This window comes from Pygoscelis adeliae, unplaced genomic scaffold (genome assembly GCF_000699105.1).
Source record: "Pygoscelis adeliae isolate BGI_AS28 unplaced genomic scaffold, ASM69910v1 Scaffold266, whole genome shotgun sequence".
Lineage (NCBI taxonomy): Eukaryota > Metazoa > Chordata > Aves > Sphenisciformes > Spheniscidae > Pygoscelis > Pygoscelis adeliae.
In genome coordinates, this window is record NW_008824987.1 from 400,773 (window position 1) to 409,966 (window position 9,194).

Sequence of the window (9,194 nt, forward strand, 5' to 3'; positions counted from 1 at the left end):
AGCTTATAAAAACCCTTACCTCCAATCTACAGAAGCAAGGTAGGGACACAGAAGATAGGAGGTATCTCACCACAAATTGCAGCAATGCGCACAGAAACTCCCTATCTCACCTGGTGTACAAAGATTCAGAGGGATGAAGTACTCTAAAGCAGCTGTTCCCAAAATAAAGACAGTTATAAATACAATCTTAAGTCTTGCAGTGTTATTCATCCAACAGCTGAGCTTGGGCTGGAGGTGGTACAGCATCAGCAGTCAGAATTACATTAAGCTCATCTGAAATTGGGACTGCAGTTGGCACTAATGCTCTAAGGACTCCATGCTATCGCTGCCTCTCAGACACCCAGAATCGAGAGTGTTTGCTGATAAGCTATAACACAGTTGGCAATCCCATAAATTACTTTTCATGCCAAGCTTCGGGTTTATTTTTTAAACACTACACTTCTAAATCTTCCCCCCCTCACCCCCAGAAATCAAAAGATAGCCTCAAAATTCCTCACACACAAAGCATACTCTCCCCCCCCCCCCCCCCCCCCCCCATTTAGTAGAAAATCAACCTAAACCCCGTGGAATTCATACATGTGGAAAAGTGCACGTTCAGATTGATGATGCTGCAGTAAAACTGCATGCAACAGAGATTTGTGTAGACTGGTAGGCAACCTCTAACCTATTTAAGTGTAGCCTGAAAAAAGATCATTTTTATTTGGCTAGACTGAAAGAGATCTGAACGTATATAATTGAGGCACATCATAACAAGTACAAGCACTGCAGACTCATTTCTTAGCTATGCCTATTCCAAATTAATCTCAATTCAAACCCAAACTAGGTGCTGAAATAGAATAAAATGCAACTGCATATCATCTCCTTTGGAAGACATGTACAAAGACCAGCACATATGTCACATCTGAAGCGGTGTGGAAAGTTCTGTTCTCCCAGACTGCAGAAATACTTAGGAGTCTGTCAGCAGTTAAAGAAAGGTCCAGGATATTGAATACAGCACTGAAAAGCAACAAACCTGAATACTAATTTTGTTACTGAGACAACAAAAGATATCGGAATTAAAAAAGTGAGTTTATTTATGGCTTAGTCACCTCATCTGTGGACAAGGAAAATACTCCACCCTCATTTGAAGTAAGTTAGTACAGGTGAAAGTTTGAGAGAGACTTTGAAGTTGCACTCTTAAAGCATTTCCGTAAATATTATTTTTGTGCCAATCTCCATTTAGCACTGAAGCATTTGAAATTCAAAATTACTTACACGTAGCCCTGGATAAGAGCTTGAAAACTGAGGGAAAATTCAAGCCTTACCGTCCAGTGTCTGTCAGTACAACTAGCATGAATGCTTTTAACATTCACGGGACAGATGTGAAAGTCCATTTCCAACCATCTACAGGGGTCGTTTCTAGGGCTGAAAGATTCTAAATTGGTTGCTTTACCACTGCCCTTGTTCAATTGCCATGCCTCTCTTCTTCCAGCCTCAATCTCTGCAGGCCGTTAAGGACTAGTAACCCCAAAACAATGCACACTGAAATCTGGGCTTTATTCAAACTGAAACATCAACAAACCCAACAACCATCTTGTCCTGTATTTTTGGTTACTGAGTTGAAGTGTAACATCCCTAGGAGATTCAGAGACTGAGAGGATACTAGGTAATGAAAGCTTCAAACGGCCTTTAAGGACCTGCATCTTCTGGATTCCCCACCTTTGTCACAAAGAGGAAATTCCCCATATATGGCCCAAGCTGACAAGCAGACTAGGGTCACATTTCAGTTCACGATTTTTGGCAAGCCCAAGCATTCAGACATCATGAGTCAGTGCTCCAGAAATCATTGGGGTTTATAAACCAATAAATCTATTTCAATTTGATTTTTTTTTAATTTGCCTTGGGTTTGTTGGGTTTTTTCCCTCAATCTTTGCAGTACACAGGCATCGTCACATTTTAATTTTGCTTCTCTCTAACTGGGAGGAGCACTTTTTTCCATTCTGGGTTTGTTTGCTTTGTAAAATAACAGACAAGATTTTCATATTAGACTAAATCCTGGCATTGGGGCATTAAGAAAAAAAACATACCAACTATCATGGAAGCTGGGAACAGATACTACACTGTCTTGTACTTTCACACAGCCCTTCAACAACAATGAACACTTATTTTTTAAATAAAATCTCAAAACATCTTCACTTCTGTTCTCAGATCCCAAACAAATAATAACTTATCTGGCATTTCAGCACAAGCAGACATGACTTCTGTGGCTAAGCAGCAGCCTGCAACACAATCTGTTCCACCAATAACCTGATAACATCAACATGAACTTTCTTCCATTTTGAGTTCTACTTTTCTCAGTTCAATAGTTCAGCAGAAACGGCCCCATTTTTTGATTACACACACAAAACCACATACCACTTATTCCTATTTTAAAAAAAGAGACCTGAAGCTCAACAAATTCCATTGGGTAATTACTTTCAGATTAGTAACAGGATAAATTAACATGGGACAATTGGGGCTGAGGATTTTTGGTTTCAGTTTCTAGCTCTGTTACGGACACTCTGTGCATCTGGGCCACTTCAATTCTCTGTGCATCAGTCTTCCGTACATAAAATACAGATAATACCTCATCAGGGAATTGAATCAAGTTAATATTTAATTTCTTCAAAGCAGTAGTCATAATGCTGTTAAATACTTTCAGAGAACTATCACAGCTCACAGAAGTAGGGCGCTTCTGGGAAGAAATGTGTATAGTGAATGACCTCCTTGCACTTTTTCAGAGCATCCTAACAATTTAACATTAGAACAAAACACAAATATTAAAAAAAAAAAGGGTAAGACAAGATTATTTTGAAGCCAACTTCATGTTTCACACAAGTGCAAAAGACAATGCAAGTCCAGGTAGTTTTTTGGTCTTTTTTTGTTGGGGTTGGTTTGTTTGTTTTAACTCTTTACCAGTTCACAGTGAAAATTATGGTAACATGCAGAATAAAACATTGCTCAAAAAGTTTGTTTTTACTTAATGGGACATTTTAACTTAAAGTCTCTCTGACAAATGTGGCCGTGTCAAAAAAAAAAAAAAAAAAAGACATTTTTGGTACTTGAAACAAGAATAATGCCTGAAGGAGGCAGCACGCTATCAAATTGCTGTTTAGAAAAACATCTAGGATTTTAGATTTCAAATCTTTTGTGGATGTTGTAAAAATTCCTTTTCATTTAAAATTTCAGAAGGTTCGATAAATACTTTTAGACTGTTTCCTCCATAATCAAGGATTAAAGCTGATCAGTCAAGTATACAGTAGACAGTAACACTTGATATCCTTTTCTTCACATCTGTTTTTATTAGGAGAATTTTTAGGAAATACTACCACGTATTACACATTTAATGTCAAGCTTGCATCCGTTATTTCGGGCAGAGCAATAAAAGCCTTAGCTTGTATTATTAAGAGCCACATCCAGAAGTTAAAAAAAAAAAAACGAGCTTAGGCCTCCATAACAGTCTCTTACCAAATTACTTAGGTTTTGAGCAGAACACCACTTGGAAAACACTGATGGAGAGACAGGACTCATTCCAAGAACGATCATCTTACTTCACTTAGAGAAAGTAAAGCCTTTCATGAATTAGGCTTGGGTTTGGCCTACATTCCGTTGTATGAAAAGGCTTCATTATATGCAGTTGAACACATTGTTTGAAAATGTGATACAAATAGCATTTAACACAGCAAAAGGTGAACAAACTAAAATGATAAAACTGTATTAAGTGTGCTATATATTATCTGTAAAATACACACATTCTGAAAATCTTTAAATAGGTTTTCACCCACGGAAGAGTTCAAAGATGGTATCAGTACCACTCATGACTATCAGATAAAGCTATCTGCAGATTTAAGATGAATCAGAAGGCAGACGTCAGCAGATAAAAAGAAATACTGCAACTACTTTGTTTTTAAGTGAGTTACTTTGCTATATACAAGTAGTCATTTACTGGTGCTTTGAATTCCAACTGCATTCTCTATGCACATTTTGTAGGCATTGCAGTTCACTTCTGAAGCTCCAGCAGCAAGCTAAACGACATATTTCAATTCTTTTCAGGAATTTCTTACTTCACTCAGAATGACATTCTTGATTTAGTTATTTCCATTGCAAAATCAGTCTGTGATCTGTCTTCAAGTCAGAGGAGCAAGTAACAAGAAGCAAAAAGTATAAATAACAACAGAAACAGAAAGAATAAGTTTGTCAAAAAGAAGGCTGAGGTTTTGGGCTTTGTTTTTATTAAATGACTGCATCAACTCTGTCTCGCTTCTCTTGTGCGTATGAGACGAGATCTTACTCCTCTTACCAGAGAGCCCTTTGCACAAAAAGATGCACAACGACAGACTAGATTTGACTAAGCCGACAAGGAAACACATGATCACATGCAACAACTGATAAGCCTTTCAATCCGAGAAACATAAGGTATGAATTATGCAAGTATCAGCCTCTGACCGGAAGAAACCTGCGTTCTGAGCTCCGAGAGCATAAATCAGTCTCTATAAAAACACCAGCTTCAATTTCTACTTTTTTGATTATACAGTCAAAAGGGATTTTGAAATCTACACTTTATATGGAATCTGAAAAATAAATGGTTTCCAAACTATGTTGTAATGCTTGTGTAGTGGCCTCAAGACAGCCAGTAATTTAGACAGCTGTGCGACTGGCCACAGAAGCTGATTTTAGAAATCGCCCTTCTTTGGAACAATTGAAACTTTCTCCAGGACGAAGTCCGCACACAGAGAGCAGTGTTTCCCTGCAAGCATGTAACAGTTTCATTATTGTTTAACTACCAAAAAACAGCTCCAACAATCTATCAAGCTTGACATTTTATCCGTCTCTGCTGCTAGCCCAGAATACAGGGCATATATAGGAAGAGGTTCAAGGATTCAATAAATTATTTTGTTAATCTAAACAGAGAAACATTTCCCTTCTTTTAATGATTCATTTGCCATTTTTAAAACCTCTTCAGGAAACCATGGGCCTGTTTGTCCTCCAAATTATCAAATCCAAGTATCTATAAATAAATCTATTCCACCAGATGAATACAAGCTCCATCTTAAGATATGTATAAAACAAATTCAAAGGCAATCCGATAGAGAAGGGATTCCTCACTGCAACAGAGCAGCACTACCAGTTGTGGTTCCAGCCCAGCCGTGATTATTGTAACATCAAACTACAGCAGAGTATTAACTTGCTGCTCACCAACCCGCCCATCCCGGCAACGCCACTGCTCAGCAGGTTTCCAAATAACTGTGGCTCAGGCAAAGGCCTAAGAAGCACCAACATATTCATGGAACAAAACTTACCAATGCATGATGCAACCTCGCGGAGTATGTCCTCAAACACAACATTGGAGAAATTATTCGTCTGAGTGACTCTAACAACTCAAAGTAGCTGGGTGAATGAAACGTGGGAGCCATTCACTGATGCCATTGCTTTCTGAGCAAGGTATTTTGACATCAGCAAAAAGTGGCGTCACATCAGTTTCAGTCTGGACTTCCACAGGATGCAATATTATGGTTTCTGACTCATTTGGGGAGCAAGCCAAACCAGTATAAGCTCATGCACATAGTAAGTGGCATTGATTTAACGATGGCACTTGTGACATTGCAATTTGAAATTATCCGTGTATATATATAGAATATACAATGCCCAAAGGAATTATCCTTCTGCAGTAGAGGTTACTATGCAACAAGCTACTCCCAAAAGAGAGTATTTTAAATTTGCCTGTTTAAAATCTCACTTAACATCAGTCTAGAGGCTAAACTAAAAGACTCCAAGCATATGCTGCTTAAATATATTCTTATAAGCGTATCCCACAACCTTCTGAATATAAATAAGGAGGTGGCAGCATTAAAAAAAGCTGGTGTTAAATTAATATTTTAGTCTGCACTGAAATACAATGTGGAAATTCCTATTCCAAGACTATTTGGCAGAGAAGCCAGAGGGCATTAGAGAAGGAAGCCTAATTAATATCTTGGAGTAAAGTGGAAACCTCAAGAGCAATTAATGTGAAGAATTCGTTGATTTTACAGGCACTGAGAAGAATAAACAGTGTCTCAGAAAGCAACAATTCTTTTTAAAGAAAGTCCCATATGGGAATGTAAATTTAAAAAGCCAAAAAGGGCTTTCAGAGGTTAGAATAAGCCATCGCTCAGTTCTGAGGAAACCAGCTGAGAAAGAAGGGAGAAACTAATTCAAATTTTGAATTCTTGATCTGACAGTCATGCTCTGTTTCTTAAAGAAAACTAATCTTTTAACCTTCCAATGTTCTTTGAAGATTGAATAACCAACTTCAGAGGGACATACCATCAGGTGGTTAGAAGACTTGGCATGCAGACAAGTTCTGTTTCTGACATCAATTCAGCAGTGATGCGATTCTCCCCACCTGTGAAACAGAGATTACAGTTATTCATCCCTGCAAAATGTTCCGTGCTCCCTGAATGCCAGCTGGTGCAAGTTCAAAGTACTAATTTCCAGCTTCCTGTAATGGCCATCCCTGGGAAGCGGAGGATATCAAGTGTGATGGGGAGACACAGATAGGTACTATCAAGACTAATGACTGGAATTACTTTGGGGAGCAGGAGACTGGCTGGGGTTTCGCAGTGGAAGCGGGCGATCAGGGGAGGGCTGGAGAAACATTTGCACCACGCAAATACATTTAAGCGCAGAGCACAAAGCGCAGGCGGATAAATAGCAGTGTCATCGCAGCGGCGCAGGCCTTACCACAGCATTGACCGTAACGCTTCCCGAGAAGTTAGATCAATACTCAAGTATTTAGCCCACACCAGATTGCTAGCAATATTCAGGTAATTTAAAGCCATGCTATGCTTGGAGTCAGAGCTCAGACTATAGAGAAGTACTGAGCTCCCTCGGTTTTTACTACCACGTACCAACAGGTCCTCCTTCCCTGGTCAGCAGCAGTTCACACGCAGTTGTGTCCAAAAAAGGGACATGTGCACACAATTATCTGCATCTCACATTATCCTTCTGCCAGAAAAGTGTTTTATTAAGCACCAAGCACTTGGTTCAACGTACTTTCTGATTTCTTATCTTCGGATCAGGCTCTGTATCCCTCAGGACTGGTTAAAGGCTTTAGAGAAGAGACGCTCTGAGATATCTTACATATATATGAAAATGCACTTTTCCTATAAGGGATGGGAAGGTAGCCTAAACCTAATTAAACACAATTTTTCCTACGTGTATTCCAGCGAAACCAACACAGACTAGATGAGGACAGCATTTTACCTGGCTAGCCGTGAGGACGCAAAGCTGCAGTACTGGGTCAGACACACAGCCTGTCTAGCTCTATAGCCTGCCTCCAGAGGCAGGCACACGGATATAAGAACACCACAGCAGATGACTGCGTGAAAATCTGCTTACACCCTTCCACCACGCAAAAGCTGGTTCAAAGTCTAAAGCACAAGTTTTAATAACCCTTCCATATATAACACTGGAGATTCAACTCAAATCACACTCTAGCCTGATTGAAGAGTTTACAATCTAAGTTGTTGTAACAATAAACCATGGTACAAAGTTGCATAACAAGTGAAAATTACACAATTAAAAAAAAAACCTAAACAAAACAACAACAAAAAACCCCACAAAACCATACTGAAGTCAATGACAATAAAGAGAAAACTGAAGGCCTGGAGAAAAAAAAAAAAGAGATATTTCAGTCAAACTCAACTAGTGACCACCAACCCCAAAATATAATTCATATATATTATTCCTTTGTACTCTCATTGCAGAGTATTGCATTTGGCTCTCATTTTAAGTTGACTCCTAAGAGCCCAGTCACAGGTGCCTGCCAATGAGAAAGACTAAGCCTCACTGAAAGTCAGCCTACTTTTTCTACTCTACAATTAAACACAGTATTTAAATGATGGCTTTAAAACTAATCCAATTCAGCAAAAACTTGAGCAATTAAGCATTAAGCCATGACCACCAATGTCAAGACAATCAGCTTTTAATTAAAAGTTCAATTGCTATCAGCCGAGGAGACATGCAAACCGCAGAGTGCTGCAGCCGGGTAACTCTGCACCGGGATTCACACAGCCAGAGAGAATTGCCCATAATGGAAAATACGACAATAGCCTAAGTAAATTGTTTTGTTTCATTAGACCCAATTGTTCTACCAAAAGCAATTATGTTTACAAAGAACAAATACAAGATCCCTCCCCATCGCTGTGAACACAAAACGTGTTAAAGAGATAACAGTATTTGATGGGTGGTGGTAAGTAAATGCAAGGATCTGGAATTGGTAAGGAACAACATTAGAAGCTCACAGCTTTCTGTTCCACTTCTCGGCTCTGGAAGAACAAGGTAACAGTGGAAATGATCACAAAGGGTAAATACTCTTTTTGTTTGTGTCACATAATCATGTATCTGCCTTAATGATCATTTATCTTAAAATATGAGCTTCAAAGTTTTGAAATACAACCCGCTACAATGTAAACACACAAAAAATGCCAACTTATAATGCACCTTTCATTTACCATCCTAATGAAATGGAGAACTGAAAAAGCATTTTGTAAATCCAGTAAGTTCTTTACCGATCCCATAATCAGGTTAGAAAGAACAGAAAACTGCCACAAGTTCCTACACTGCCATGAAACGGTTCTCCAAAACCAACATCCAAGACCTCCCGTGCTACCCGCGGAAGATACATTCTGTGTCAGAGAGGAGGAAGTGAGCTCAAAGAAAACACAAACAAAACCATTTTATGTCTCAGCAAATTAAACATTACCTTGAACGTATCTTAATCAAAGAACCATAAAACTAAAACATTCCTATCTACGCTTTAATATTATACTTACCTCTACAGTATCTAAGTAAGCCTGGCCATCCTCGCAGTGCTTAAAAACACGTGAAACGATCAAATGCAACAGCTTATTTATCATACGGTCATAACATTGAGCACATTCATCCTCAGCTGTTTTGCCAAGTCCCTGATCTGTAAAGGCTCAGACTGGTCTGCATGCATGATCTCACTGCAGAGAACTGACATCCATTAACCTGCAATCACATGCTGAAATACTGGTAAGAAACCAACTTGACGATACGTCAACACTTTCTCCACAGGAAACACCTTGACCAGTTTACAGGAACAAACTGTTCTGAAGAACACTTGAGTACTTTTATTTTCTGAACTCCTTTTGCCTTCTGTGGCAAAGGAAGAA

The 9,194-nt window shown here is 38.9% G+C and overlaps 1 protein-coding gene across 3 annotated transcripts in view; it reads right to left on the reverse strand.

Annotated features, from left to right (window-relative positions):
• RFFL (ring finger and FYVE-like domain containing E3 ubiquitin protein ligase) overlaps positions 1 to 8,938 on the reverse strand; it is a 31,202-nt gene extending 22,264 nt beyond the window's left edge. For 2 of the 3 annotated variants that reach the window (XM_009326063.1, XM_009326060.1), the window contains exons 1-2: positions 8,832 to 8,938; positions 6,322 to 6,400 (exon numbers count right to left, since the gene is read on the reverse strand). The gene's annotated coding sequence lies outside the window, so the exon portion shown is untranslated. Of the gene's footprint in view, positions 1 to 6,321; positions 6,401 to 6,905; positions 7,241 to 8,831 lie in introns of those variants that run through there. The other variant, XM_009326061.1, reaches the window with a different exon arrangement.
• Positions 8,939 to 9,194: the final 256 nt, after the last annotated feature.